The sequence below is a fragment of the Apium graveolens genome, chromosome 11 (assembly GCF_009905375.1).
Source record: "Apium graveolens cultivar Ventura chromosome 11, ASM990537v1, whole genome shotgun sequence".
NCBI lineage: Eukaryota > Viridiplantae > Streptophyta > Magnoliopsida > Apiales > Apiaceae > Apium > Apium graveolens.
This window is the reverse complement of record NC_133657.1, coordinates 96,175,036-96,188,955: the sequence shown is the minus strand read 5'-3', so window position 1 is coordinate 96,188,955 and position 13,920 is coordinate 96,175,036. Positions and strand designations below refer to the sequence as shown.

General features: G+C 38.0%; 1 non-coding gene across 1 annotated transcript; it reads left to right on the top strand.

Annotated features, from left to right (window-relative positions):
- Positions 1-5,594: 5,594 nt before the first annotated feature.
- LOC141699053 (small nucleolar RNA R71) lies at positions 5,595-5,701 on the top strand. Its single transcript, XR_012565543.1, has one exon. It is a non-coding gene; the product is annotated as a small nucleolar RNA R71 (small nucleolar RNA).
- Positions 5,702-13,920: the final 8,219 nt, after the last annotated feature.

Here is a 13,920-nt window from a genome sequence, read left to right as displayed (position 1 = left end):
CTAGTTCTCCTCCTCAGGCTTTCTCTCTCGCTGCCCAATCACACGGTAAATCGTCGCTGGGTGATAATCAACCGTCAGTCCTCGGACCACAGAAAACCCATTCTTTTCGGCCTTCGCGTTTGCATAGAACTCGCGAACCACGCTCATCGGTACTGCTTCGGGCGACTCACAAAAAGCTATCCACCCCTTCTCTGCAATCATGGGTAGCAACTCACCATCCCTCCCCGATGGTAAAAACCCTCAATCCTTCAGAATCGGCTTCCCCAAAAGCCTCGTGTACTCTTCCTCCGCAGCTCTGTCATTCAACCGGGGCCTTGCAGCAGTACCCCTCGATGAATCAGCAGTAGGGACTGTGCTGCTGCTATCAATAGTTCGTGCTCTCTTGGGTGCCATTGAATCTTGAATAAAAGTGTTTAAGAACTGAGTTTTTGTGTTTGGGAGAGAGTTTGAGTGTAGAAGTTTGTGGGGAATATGTAGGATAGGTGTATGTATATATAGGATATGAATTAGGTTAAAACTAGATTATGAGAGGGGTTGAGGGATAAAATGATGGGGTAGTAGGAACAAATTTTGGGTTTATGGGCTAAAGTTGGGTTTTTTTATTTTCTGATTTTTTTGGTTTTTTTCTGAACTTAAAAAAAAAAAAAAATTCAGCCGACCCCTGAGCGGTCGCTCAGAGCGGGCGCTCAGCTTGCTGAGCGACCGCTCAGCAGAGCTGAGCGGGCGCTCAGGGGGTCACTGGAAAAAAAAATTCAGCCCCGTTTTTCTGATTTTTTTGTATTTTTGAATAGGTCATTAACTTCTAAGGGTTCCTGTAACAACAAATCATGGGTTGCCTCCCACGCAGCGCTTCTTTTTCGTCATTAGCTTGACGTTGTGTACCTTTCTCAAGTAGTCAATAAAATGGCACTAACCACTTCTCGGTTTGCCATGTCCCCATAGTAGTGCTTCAACCGCTGACCATTAACCTTGAATGCTTGGTCCAGATCATTCTCAAAAATTTCCACCGCTCTATATGGAAACACAGTTTTGACAATAAAAGGTCCAGACCACCTTGATTTCAACTTCCCTGGAAAAAGTCGGAGACGAGAGTTGAATAAGAGAACTTGTTGCCCCGGCATGAATAACTTAGGATGTAGCTTCCTATCGTGCCACCTCTTCACCTTTTCCTTGTACATTTTGTTATTCTCGTACGCTTGAAGTTGAAATTCATCAAGTTCATTAAGCTGAAGCATTCTTTTCTTACCAGCTGCATCTAAATCCAGGTTCAACTTTTTCAACGCCCAGTAGGCCTTATGCTCAAGCTCCGCAGGTAAATGACATCCCTTACCGTACACCAACTGAAACGGGGACATACCAAGTGGAGTTTTGTATGCTGTTCTGTAAGCCCAAACAGCTTCATCGAACTTTAAGGACCAATCTTTCCATGACGGACAAACAACCTTCTCTAGAATGCGCTTGACCTCTCTGTTAGACACTTCCGCTTGACCATTTGTTTGCGGATGATAGGCAGTAGCAACTCGATGATTCACATTATAACGCTGCATCATAGAAGTGAACTTACGGTTGCAGAAATGCGACCCTTCATCACTTATGATTACCCGAGGTGTTCCAAACCTTGTGAAAATCTGCTTATGAAGAAAATTCAGCACTTCCTTTGCACCATTTATCGGTAAAGCTTTGACTTCTACCCATTTTGAGACATAATCGACTGCCAGTAAGATGTACTGATTATTATAGGACGAGACAAAAGGCCCCATGAAATCGATTCCCCAAACATCAAAGACATCGACTTCAAGCATCACATTTAACGGCATCTCATCCTTTCTCGTCAAATTTCCCACTCTTTGGCAACGATCACACCTTAAAACAAACTGATGAGCATCCTTAAACAAAGTAGGCCAGAAAAAACCTGCTTGCAGAATACGAGCTGCCGTTTTCTCACCACCATAGTGTCCATCATAAACCGTGGAGTGGCAGTCTCGTAATATCCCCTCCGTCTCACAGAACGAGATACATCTCCTGATGATCTGGTCAGCTCCCTGTCTAAACAAATATGGTTCATCCCACATATACCACTTCACCTCATACAGAAACTTCTTCTTTTGAGCTGAGGTCAAATTAGGAGGCATTATATTGCTGACAAGATAGTTTACAATATCTGCAAACCATGGCTCTTCCTCCTGAACTGCGAACAACTGCTCATCCGGAAAAGATTCATTGATTAATGTCCTATCTTGTGAAGTAGACTCGGGATTCTCCAACCTAGAGAGATGGTCAGCTACTTGATTCTCAGTACCTTTTCGATCCTTGATCTCTAACTCAAATTCCTGAAGTAAGAGCACCCAACGAATGAGTCTCGGCTTCGAATCCTTCTTGGAAACCAAATAGCGAATGGCCGCATGATCAGTGAATACTGTTACTTTAGTCCCAAGCAGATAAGATCAAAATTTCTCGAAACCAAAGACTATAGCCAAGAGCTCCTTCTCCATAGTGGTGTAGTTCATTTGGGCCCCATTTAAGGTCTTACTCGCATAGTAGACCACATGAAAGAGATTATTCTTGCGCTGCCCCAGAACTGCACCTACCGCATAATCACTCGCATCACACATCATCTCAAATGGCTCTGTCCAATCTGGTGCTGTAATAACTGGTGCAATGATCAAACTCTTCTTGAGAGTCTCGAATGCCGCCAAACATTCATCATCAAATTTGAAAGGCACATCTTTCTCAAGCAAATTGCACAACGGCTTAGATATCTTCAAAAAGTCCTTGATGAATCACCGATAAAAACCCGCATGACCAAGAAAACTACGGATTCCTTTCACAGAAATAGGTGGAGGAAGATTTTCAATGACTTTCACCTTGGCCTTGTCCACCTCCAGACCTTTGCTAGAGACCTTATGCCCAAGAATAATGCCTTCACGCACCATAAAATGACATTTCTCCCAATTGAGCACCAAATTAGTTTCCACGCACCTTTTGAGTACGGCACGAAGATTATTCAAACATTCATCATACGAATGTCCAAAGACGGAGAAGTCGTCCATGAACACCTCGACATTATTTCCAATCATGTCAGAGAATATAGCCATCACACATCTCTGAAAAGTGGCCGGGGCGCCACATAACCCAAACGAAACTCTGCGAAAAGCAAACGTGCCAAATAGACAAGTGAAAGTAGTCTTTTCATGATCCTCTGGTGCAATACAAATCTGATTATACCCTGAATAGCCATCCAGAAGACAATAATACTCATGACCAGCCAACCTGTCAAGCATCTGATCAATGAAAGGAAGAGGGAAATGATCCTTCCTCGTGGCTTTGTTTAACTTTCGATAATCTATGCATACTCTCCATCCTGTAACTGTTCGAGTGGGGATGAGCTCATTCTTCTCATTTGCTACCACATTGATACCTCATTTCTTAGGCACACATTGTACGGGGCTCACCCAAGAACTGTCAGAAATAGGATAAATGATGCCTGCATCTAGCCATTTCAGAATTTCTTTCTTCACCACCTCCTTCATGATAGGATTAAGTCTGCGCTGCTGTTCAACAGTCATCTTACTACCTTCCTCTAGCAGAATTTTATGCATACAATATGAAGGGCTGATCCCCTTGATGTCTGCTATGGTCCATCCAATAGCTGATTTGAATTCTCTCAAAATCCTTAAGAGCTTGTCTTCCTCACTACCTGAAAGGTCAGATGCAATAATAATAGGTAAAGTAGATGCATCACCTAAAAAAGCATACCTCAAGTGTTCAGGTAATGGCTTAAGCTCCAAGGTAGGTGCTTCCTCAATTGATGGTCAGAAGCACCAAGAGATTCAAACGGCATGTCCAGCTTTCGCTTCCAGGGAGAAGCATTCAGATATTGTAATTACTCGTTGCCATCTTCATCATCACTGTCAAAATCCCCCACTAAGGCCTTTTCCAATGCATCAGACATTAGCATGCGATCGAGTTCTGAAGTAACCGCAGAATCAATCACATCCACTTTTAAGCACTCCTCATCTTCTGTAGGAAATTTCATTGCCTTGAACACATTGAAGGTCACATCCTGATCTTGTACCCGCATAGTAAGTTCACCTTTCTGCACATCTATCAAGGTACGGCCAGTAGCCAAGAAAGGTCTTCCCAAGATTATGGGAATCTTCTTATCTTCCTCAAAATCCAGAATAACAAAACCTGCAGGAAAGAAGAGCTTATCCACCTTGACTAGCACATCCTCCACTATGCCCCTTGGGTAAGTAATAGAACGATCAGCCAATTGTAGAGACATGTATGTGGGTTTTGGATCAGGCAAATCAAACTTTTTAAAGATCGACAACGGCATCAGATTGATGCTTGCTCCCAAATCACAAAGGCACTTGTCAAAAGTCAACTTGCCAATGGTGCAAGGAATGGTGAAGCTACCTGGATCTTTAAGCTTTGGAGGTAACTTTTGCTGCAGAATAGCGCTGCATTCTTCCGTGAGAGCAACGGTCTCAAGGTCATCCAGTTTCATCTTCCTTGAAAGAATATTCTTCATAAACTTCGTATAACTAGGCATTTGCTCCAGAGCCTCAATGAAAGGTATATTAATGTGAAGTTTCTTGAACACCTCCAGAAACTTACCGAACTGTCTATCCAGCTTTTGTTGCTGCAATCTCTTAGGAAAAGGCGGTAGAGGATAGAGCTGTTTCTCCCATGTATTACCCTCAGGAAGAGTGTGTTCAATAGTAGTCTTCCTTGGTTCCGCCGCTTTCTCCTTTTGCTTAGCTTCTTCATCTCTAATTTCAGCTTCTCCTTCTTTTGGCTTTTCAGCATCAGCAACCTTCCCAGACCTTAAGGTAATAGCCTTGACTTGCTCTTTAGCTTCCTTCCTGCCTGGTACTTCCGTGTCACTAGGGAGTGTTCCAGGTTGACAATTGAGCACTGCATTGGCTATTTGACCGATTTGATTTTCCAAGGTCTTGATAGAAACCGCCTGACACTTGCATAACAGCTTAAGTTCCTCAAAATCAGCACTAGTAGGTGCAACTGCACTTCCCCGTTGAGGGTATGATTGCCTTTGAGCATACTGCTGTGGTTGCTGGAATCCAGGTGGATTAAACTATTTACTCACACTTTGCTGGTATGGTGGCTGAATAGCATTCTGATTATTACCCCAGCTGAAATTTGGATGATTTCTGTTATTAGGATGATAAGTAGCTGGCACAGGCTGCTGTTGTCGCTAATAATTATTCACATACTGAACAGATTCGTTGACAAGAGAACACTGATCCCTAGCATGAGAACCTGCACAAAGCTCACAAACCATAGCTATTTGATTAACTCCATACGTAGCTAGAGAATCAACCTTCATCGACAGCGCTTGGAGCTGCGCTGCAATAGCGGTGGCTGCATCGACTTTCAGAATACCTGCTACCTTCCCAGGCATCATCCTCTGAGTTGGGTTTTGATGCTCATTTACAGCCATAGTCTCGATAAGATTATAAGCCTCAGTATAGCTTTTAACCCATAAGGCGCCTCCAGCTGCTGCATCGAGCATGGGCCTAGATTGGGCCCCCAAACCATTATAAAAACTAGTGATCACCATCTAATCGGGCATTCCATGATGTGGACACTTCCTCAACATTTCCTTGTAGCATTCCCAAGCTTCGCACATAGATTCTGAAGGTTGCTGCGCAAACTGAGTAAGAGCACTCCTCATAGCTGCAGTCTTTGCCATCGGATAAAACTTCACCAGAAACTTTTGCGCAAGATCTTTCCAAGTAGTGATGGACCCAGCTGGTTCAGAATGTAACCAGTCCTTAGCTTTGTCCCTCAGTGAGAATGGGAAAAGCCTCAGCTTGATAGCCTCATCAGTCACGCCATTATACTTAAAAATGTTGCAGATCTCGACAAAATTCCTTATGTGCATGTTGGGGTCTTCAGTTGCAGCTCCTCCAAAAGAAACAGAATTCTGCACCATCTGAATAGTGCCCGGCTTGATTTCAAAGGTGTTAGCTTGAATAGCCGGATGAAGAATGCTTGACTGAATGTCATCGATTTTTGGCCGAGAAAAGTCCATAAGAGCTGGATCAGCCTGAACAATACGATCACCCATGATTACTGGTTCTTTCTGCTCAGTTCCTGAATCCGAATCTTCAAAATCTATGTTCTCCGGAATATCAAGAACTTCGTCTGTCTCCTCAGCTGTATCTAAAGTCCTCTTGCGAGTACGAGAACGAGTTTGCATAAACGCTCGCTTAAGTACCTGAAACACAACCAGAAACAATAAGTAACAACTACGTCCTAATCACTGAGTCATAATGACCAATAATGGTAAGTACATAAACTAAACAAATACGCCGAGTCCCCGACACGGCACCAAAAACTTGTTAGGGCGAAAACACGCGCTAATATTCACGCAAATATACGCGTTCGCAAGTAATATAGAATACTTTCTAGTTCGTTCCCACAGAGACTCAGACTAATTATTGTTTAATTAAACTCACGCACCAACGTATGATTACTTCTCAATGTTAAGACACTAACACTTAGAATTGTTGACTAAATATTAACTACAATTAATTACTTAGTTTATCACTTAAATAACACTTCAATTAACAATATTAAAACACTCATGAGATCACAACTTCATTACTACTTCCTTCAATAGTTATTGTTATTACCTTTAGCATGTGACAGTGATGATATTAATTGAATAACATGAAATTGATAAAAGCCAACTTTCATTGTACTAATACCATTCTACCAAACATCCACAATTAAGATAGAAGTTGAATAGTCATCAATTATGTTGAGTTCCTATATGTCTACAGAAATTGATAACACAACGATTTAAGCACAAGTTATTCCTTTTGATTACACAGGGCAAATAAAACTATTAGAGTTACCCACTAATCATGCACATCGTACACGAACCTATGCTAGCATGGCAAGTTCTAAATCTCAAGATCCACCGTCGCTTCACAAGAGATTAATACCCTATCTTATATGTTCGCGATGCACATAAGACGAATATGCACAACCAATACTAGATATCATACAATCATCACACACTAAAGTATTAAACAATTAACTAAAGAATTCCATAGTAAATCCGTTGCAACCCCATGATCACGATTAGCCCATAATAGCACTTATCATCATCATGGGTTCATATGAAATCATGATAAACAAACACAAGAAAATAATAACTAAACTAATTATATTAAATCAAAGTACGTCACAAGAGTAAATAGGTTCAAAGTAAAAAAACTAGCATCCAACGTTACAACGAAACAAGAATCACAAGAAAATATGCTTCCTCTTCGTTGTTGTGTGCTAAAACGGTCTTCTTCCTTATCTCCTTTGCTCCTTGCTTAATACCACGATCTAACCTCGTGAAAATGTCTCCAAATCTACTTATATACTAGTCCCATAAAACTCAGATTATATAGAAGTTGGAAGCCAAACAGAAGTAGAAGTCTAAAAATAATTATTTAAATTCCCGACCCTGCGCGGCCGCTCAGCATAGCTGAGCGGGCGCTCAGCTTTCGGCGCGGCCGCTCAGCATAGCTGAGCGGGCGCTCAGGACCCTACTGGAAAATTCCTGAGTTTGCTCCGTTTCTTCGCCGTAATCTGCCCCTTTCTTTCCTCTCGCAATGGTGAACACGTGCCAAGGCTTATTCTTGATGATTACTCCTCCGAAATACAACTAATACCCTGAAATGCATAAACACTAGAAAAACGCATCAAATACACAAAATACTTGTTTTCAAGGCACCAATTTAAGCCATTTTAAGATGTTCTAAGTGGTATAAAATGCCACTTATCAGATATCTTCTAATTGTTATGGAATATAATTCTGTCTCCTAAAATATATCAATCAGATATATTCTACAAGTCTTCTAGTCCTCTAACTCTTCATGCATATCTTCTTTTGTTTTAGACCAGATCTTCTCCTGTAAATCAGCCGCATTCCTTATCTGAAGTCTTCCCACACTTAAGTCCTGATATATATCTTCTGACGCCTTAAGTTCTGATATTAAGTTCTGACTTCAGTAAGTTCTAATTTCAGTAAGTCATGATAAGTCCTGTTGTTAAGTTCTGAAAACTAAACACAAATCAGATTAGACATGACATCTCAAATATATCTAACAAATAAGATAATTTTATGTTCATTAATTATATTTTGCAATATTCTAAAAGAACTGAGAAAAAGGTATAAATATAATAATCGTTGTTGGTTAAAACCTTAGTCCGAATAAAAGCAATGTATGCTTTGTCAAGATAGTAGTATATGTGATTATCAACGTGATTTATTCTGAACTATGTTGAGCTAATGAAATTGGTTGATGGAAGTGGATGGATATGATTGTGGATGATTTGGTTAATTGATGGTGTCAGATTGAGTCCGACTGGTAGTCGATCATTTAGGGGAAATGCTGCCCAAATTTTCAAAAATTACCCTACTTTTAAGGATAAAGAAGTGTATTTTTATTTTCATTGGTACTCAAAAAGATTGCGATTTCGGTTCTTAGAAAAGGTTGTTATGACCAAACCGACTTTATATAATTGGTCTTTGATTTCATTTAGCTAGTCATTACTTGGTTTAATTGATCAATTAAAGAAGTTAATTGATTAACTTCACCAACTAATGGTCAGTTAAATGAAAATCGATTCCAATTAGATTAAGTCAAATTCTAACAAGATTTTTAGATCTGAAAACAAAGCAAATAAGAATTTGGGGCAGTAAAGATCTTAGTAGAAATCGGAAATTTAATAAAATTAGCGTGATGTTACTGCAAGCATGTACGAGGTTTTATCTAGATGAATAGGCCTTTACAATAAACAAGAAGAGCGTTTTCAAGAACTGAAGGTTCAAGATAAAACAAAGAGATTTTATCATCTGTAATAGTGTTCCATGAAGGACTTGAATGTATACCCATATCGAATGACGATTGAATGAAAGTTACTGTAAAATAGTGGAAAACTCCCAAATACAAGTATCCGTTGTAAGACAGAGACTGACGAAGTCCGCATGTGAACTCAGGAAAAAGAAATTTCTTATTCTTAAAAGAGATAATGAATGATGAGAATGGAGAACTAATTAATAAATAAAGTGGAATCAAAAGGATGATAAAGAAATTTTATAAAATTGTCCAGGATATAAGCAAGCTGTGAACGTCAGTTGTGCCAGAACTGATATGAGAGTGAAGTGAAACGCGGATAATTGGAGATAGGAATTTCATTCAAAGAATGCACGTAAATAGGGAAGATTAAATGAAGATATTGATAGCGAATGTATGCCTTTTCTAGCGCCCTATAGGTACCATATGGCTGCAGAATACCGGTGCTATTTCGTGACTGATCATCAGGAGCAACATGACATATGATTGGATCCAATTTAAACTGTTGTTTCTAAATTGTTTTAATAATCATAGAATAAATGATTTATCAACCGATTCTATTTTGAATAAAAGGTAAACTGCAGTTTTAATTCAGTCCCTGATTTATGCTGATACTTACTTTGTTGTTAAATATCAAAGGTGGTATTAGTATAGATGATTGATGTTGACTTCAGCATGGGATGTTGTGAGCATCAAATTTCGTACTGATATCTAATTTGACATGATGACAAAATGAGTATTAACATCAAGAGTTCGGTTTTGAAAGAGAAAGACATGTAAGTAATTATCGTAGCTACTGAAGAACCAAAACCTGCATCAAAGGGGCGAGCATGATGTTGTAGTGATCTCAAATTGAATATCATTCGAAACTAGAGACGAAGAAAGCGTTATTTGAATTATTAGGAATAGGTTGACCAAACCTGATTATCCTTTTATTGTTAAATGCTTTACCCGGGGAATAAAGTTTGTTATTACTTTAAGGAGATTGTAGCATGTTACTAGATTCAAATATAAATTGTAATTAATCGATTTGATTAATATGTTGGCAGAAGTGTGGGAAATACTACGAATCGTGATAAACTGAAATAAGTGATATCATTCATGAGTAGATATGCACAAATAAGACATAAGTAAGAGATAAGGGTTGGTTAAATCGTGGCAATTCAGGAAATTCAGGTTACTCCGAGAATATAATACAAGACATAAAGATAGAAGATGACTTTTGGTAATATGGCGTAAAGAAAAGAAGGAACGTTATATGTGGCGGAATGTCAGAGAAAAGCATAGCAATAAAATTTTATATCGGGATTCCCTAAAATTAAATAAATGATAAAACAGGTTATAGTACGGGGAAAAGATATCCAAATTAATATATTTTCTCTCAAATAGTAAAATATTCTCGCTCGATGGATATATTCGATAGTGATTAAGTAGTGAGCTAAATGCAATTGTCGAGATTTTCTCTTTAAATTTAAATTTTAGAATGGACTTAGGACATTCAGAAATCGAAGACGCCATGAGCTCAGTGTATTATACGCAGATGAATGAAAAGTGCAGGACACCGGTTAAAGGTTCTCGAATATGATTGAAAACGATCACAGGTCAGGCTAATCGAACAGAAAGAGACATGGAAAGTAGAGTAGAACAACCAGTGAAAATGGGAGGCATTCATGAGCATGAATTATTAAAATTGGAAAGAAAAAAAGATTAGTACATATTAAGTTAGTCCTTTGAGACAATGAGATAGATACAACGATTGCGAATGAGTTGGCCTTGTTGTCACATGTATAACGAGTTCATAAGACGTTCAAATGTGTATGATCAGGAAGAGTAATTTAGCTCCATATGTATAAAATGGAGATTTGAGTTAGGTTGCATGAGCAACTGATAGATGTTGATATTGGCAAAATACTGTTGAGTAGTGATTGAAGCGATGAGTTAAGCTTATGGAAAAGTTGTCAGGGTAAGAGATTGACCTGAGAAATTATAAGCGAGATACTTGAAAAGTATCATTATCGGTTCCTTAACATGATTCTCAGAATATAATCCTTTAAGGGGGAAGGATGTAGTATCCGGGATATCGCGTGTAATTATTTTTATCAATAAATAATTATTATGTGATTATTATGTGAATTTTGGTGAATTATTTGATGATTGATATTAATATTTGTGTGTTTATATCTGATAAAATTAGGATATTTTAATTTTTAATTATCCAAAATAAAATACAGATAATTTTGGTATTTTTCTGGGAATTTTTGGATTGTTACGTGTTTTTATATGGATTTATAAAATTAATAATGATTATTTTTACGTAATTATAAAATTACTTTTTTAGAATCAGAATTCGTCCCACTTCAACTGTTTTTGCGTTTTTACAACCCGAAACTCTTCCGAAAACTCCTTCCTATCCTAATTTGATGATTCTGAATATTTTCCATATTTTGACTTTTTCGATCCGGGATACGGTTTGACCTGTACGAGTCCCAATGTAAAATTTTCGATACGCTAATCATTTTATAGATCGATAAAACCTGTATTCTCGAAAGGCGAGGTATTATTACGCTATCTTTGTATAAAGTGTTTTATATGAGGCTCTGTTTTGATAATTATCCAAATCTGGTATAAAATCGTACCGTTATATAGTTACTTAGCGGCTAAGTAATCTATTTCAGATCGGATATGTAAATGTAATTATCGAATTATTAAATAAATAAAATATGTGATGGTCTGGTCAGCTATGTGTTGCTATATTATTATTTGTGTTTGATTGGTTGGGTACGAAGATTAATTGTATAATTAATTATTGAGCTGCATGAATTTATTTTGCTTTTAAAGTGATTTTATTGAATATTTATTCTCATAAATGCTAAAATTGTTTCTAAAATTATTTTTATTACTTTATAATTTTACTTATTATTTTTAGGAGTTTATAAAATTTAGAAATCAATATTTTATTGATTATTTATCTTTAAATAATTTTCTGATTGCATGTAATTGTAAAATCAGTATTTAATTCCATAATTCTTCAAAATCTTGAAATTCATATTTTCTTAAGTCTAGAATATTTCGAGAATTTTAAAATAATTTTGGTAATTTTTGGGATTAAATTGACCCGCACATTGTTTCGTTTAATCGTCAAAATACAGGTCCGATTTGCATTTTAAAAATGATTTAGAAATTCCGGAAATTTTATTTTACTAACCCCTGATTATTCCGAGAAGTTCTAAGTGTTCTGGTAAATTTTCGGATCATTTTTTGTCCGTAAATTATTCGTTGAATTGATGTGTCAGTACAAATTTAGAATTTTCGGAACAAATAAATCTGATAAGGGCCAATAAGTTTATCCCTTTTCTCCCTCAATTTATTTCTCTCTTGGCTAATCTCTCTCCCTCTCCTCTCCAGTTGCTCTCTCTCTCTCCCTCTCTCTCTCCCTCTCCTCTCCAGTTGCTCTCTCTCTCTCTCTCTCTCTCTCTCTCTCTCTCTCTCTCTCTCTCTCTCTCTCTCTCTCTCTCCTTCTAAAATATCTACATTTTTGTATCCTCTTATTCCTCTCAATCTCTGTTACTTCTTTATTCTTTCTCTCCTTCCCCGCCCCTGCTTTTCTATTTTCCGGTAAGCCACCGCGCCGTTCTGTTTTCCGGCAAAATCGCCGCCCCTTCCCCTTATTCCTTCCTGTCGATTCCTGTATATATAAATATATGTAAATACGTATCTATTAGTGTGTGTATAGGTTCCGCCCCTTTCGATTTCTTGCCATCGTTGCCGCCTCCTCGGATTTTCCGACGAGGAGTGGCAGCGATATGGTGATAATATATGTTTGTATATGTTGTGTCTGTGATTTCCTGTTCCGCCATGTCTCTGTGATTGTTGTTCCGATCTGTTGCTTCCGGCCTTGCCCTTTTTCCGGCCACTCACGCGTGTGCGCGTGTAGTGGTAGTTCGGGATTTCTGATTGTTTTGTTATTTTGATGAATAATTCCAATAATTTCTGTTCCTGGTTTGTTCGATAATTTTCTAAAAAAATAAAAAAAATCGAAGGAATAATTATTGTATTTATTTGAAATTCTTTAGGAAAATTACTCGAATGAATCTCCGAAATTATTTTATTAATTAATTATGAGTATATTTTCATCGGTAGAATTTTTTTGAAAACCTGACAAGTGTCGGGCACCAATAAATTTTACCTCCATCGGCGATGAGCCTCGGCGAGCCGACGGTGGACGATGATGATTAATTATGAGTCTTAAACTATAGATAAATAAAATTAGTTAGTAAAATTAATTTCGAAATGAAAAAAATGAATAATATTAATTAATAACAGAATTGTATCGGTGGTTGGGACTTGCGAATTTGGAATGGTTGGTTGTGGTTGTTATTGTTGATTGTGATTGACGTTGAATTGTTCAACGGGTAGGCCGATAAACAAAGGAGACGCTGCCCGATTTTTGGGAAATTAATTCCGAAAATACAGAAACGTAACCCATAATTATCAGAGACGTCGAACGAGGAAATATAATTATATTATACGAACCTAGTTACGTGTTGTGACAAAATATTTTATAATCAATTACCCTACTATTTTTAAAACAACAAGTATACGTACTTTCCGAAAACAAGTACCGAACCGAGTTTCGAAGATGTGAACCATAATTGCTATGTGTATTTCAATAATACATATAAATACGAGTCGGGGTATGAAATCGTAAGGGTAGAAGTGATAGTGATATTATGTTAAGCTTAAACGATTATCTGAATTAGGGTGTCTCAACCCTGTAGGTCCTAGTCGGGAGGCCCGAGGATGGACATCGGACTAAGAACGATCTAGTGGTTAGTTGTCGAGATAAGCAATGCTCCAATCGAAGGACCTGAATGTTGGGATCGTGTCCAGAATAGGGTAGTGGTTTGAAGATAAAGCCGAACGTTCAAATCGGACCAAAGTCAATCAGTAATAATGCTTAAAGCTTATAAAGGCAAGTATTCCTAACTTTTCTCACAACATACCGCAATTCCTTTATTCCTATTCTAAGTTCAGA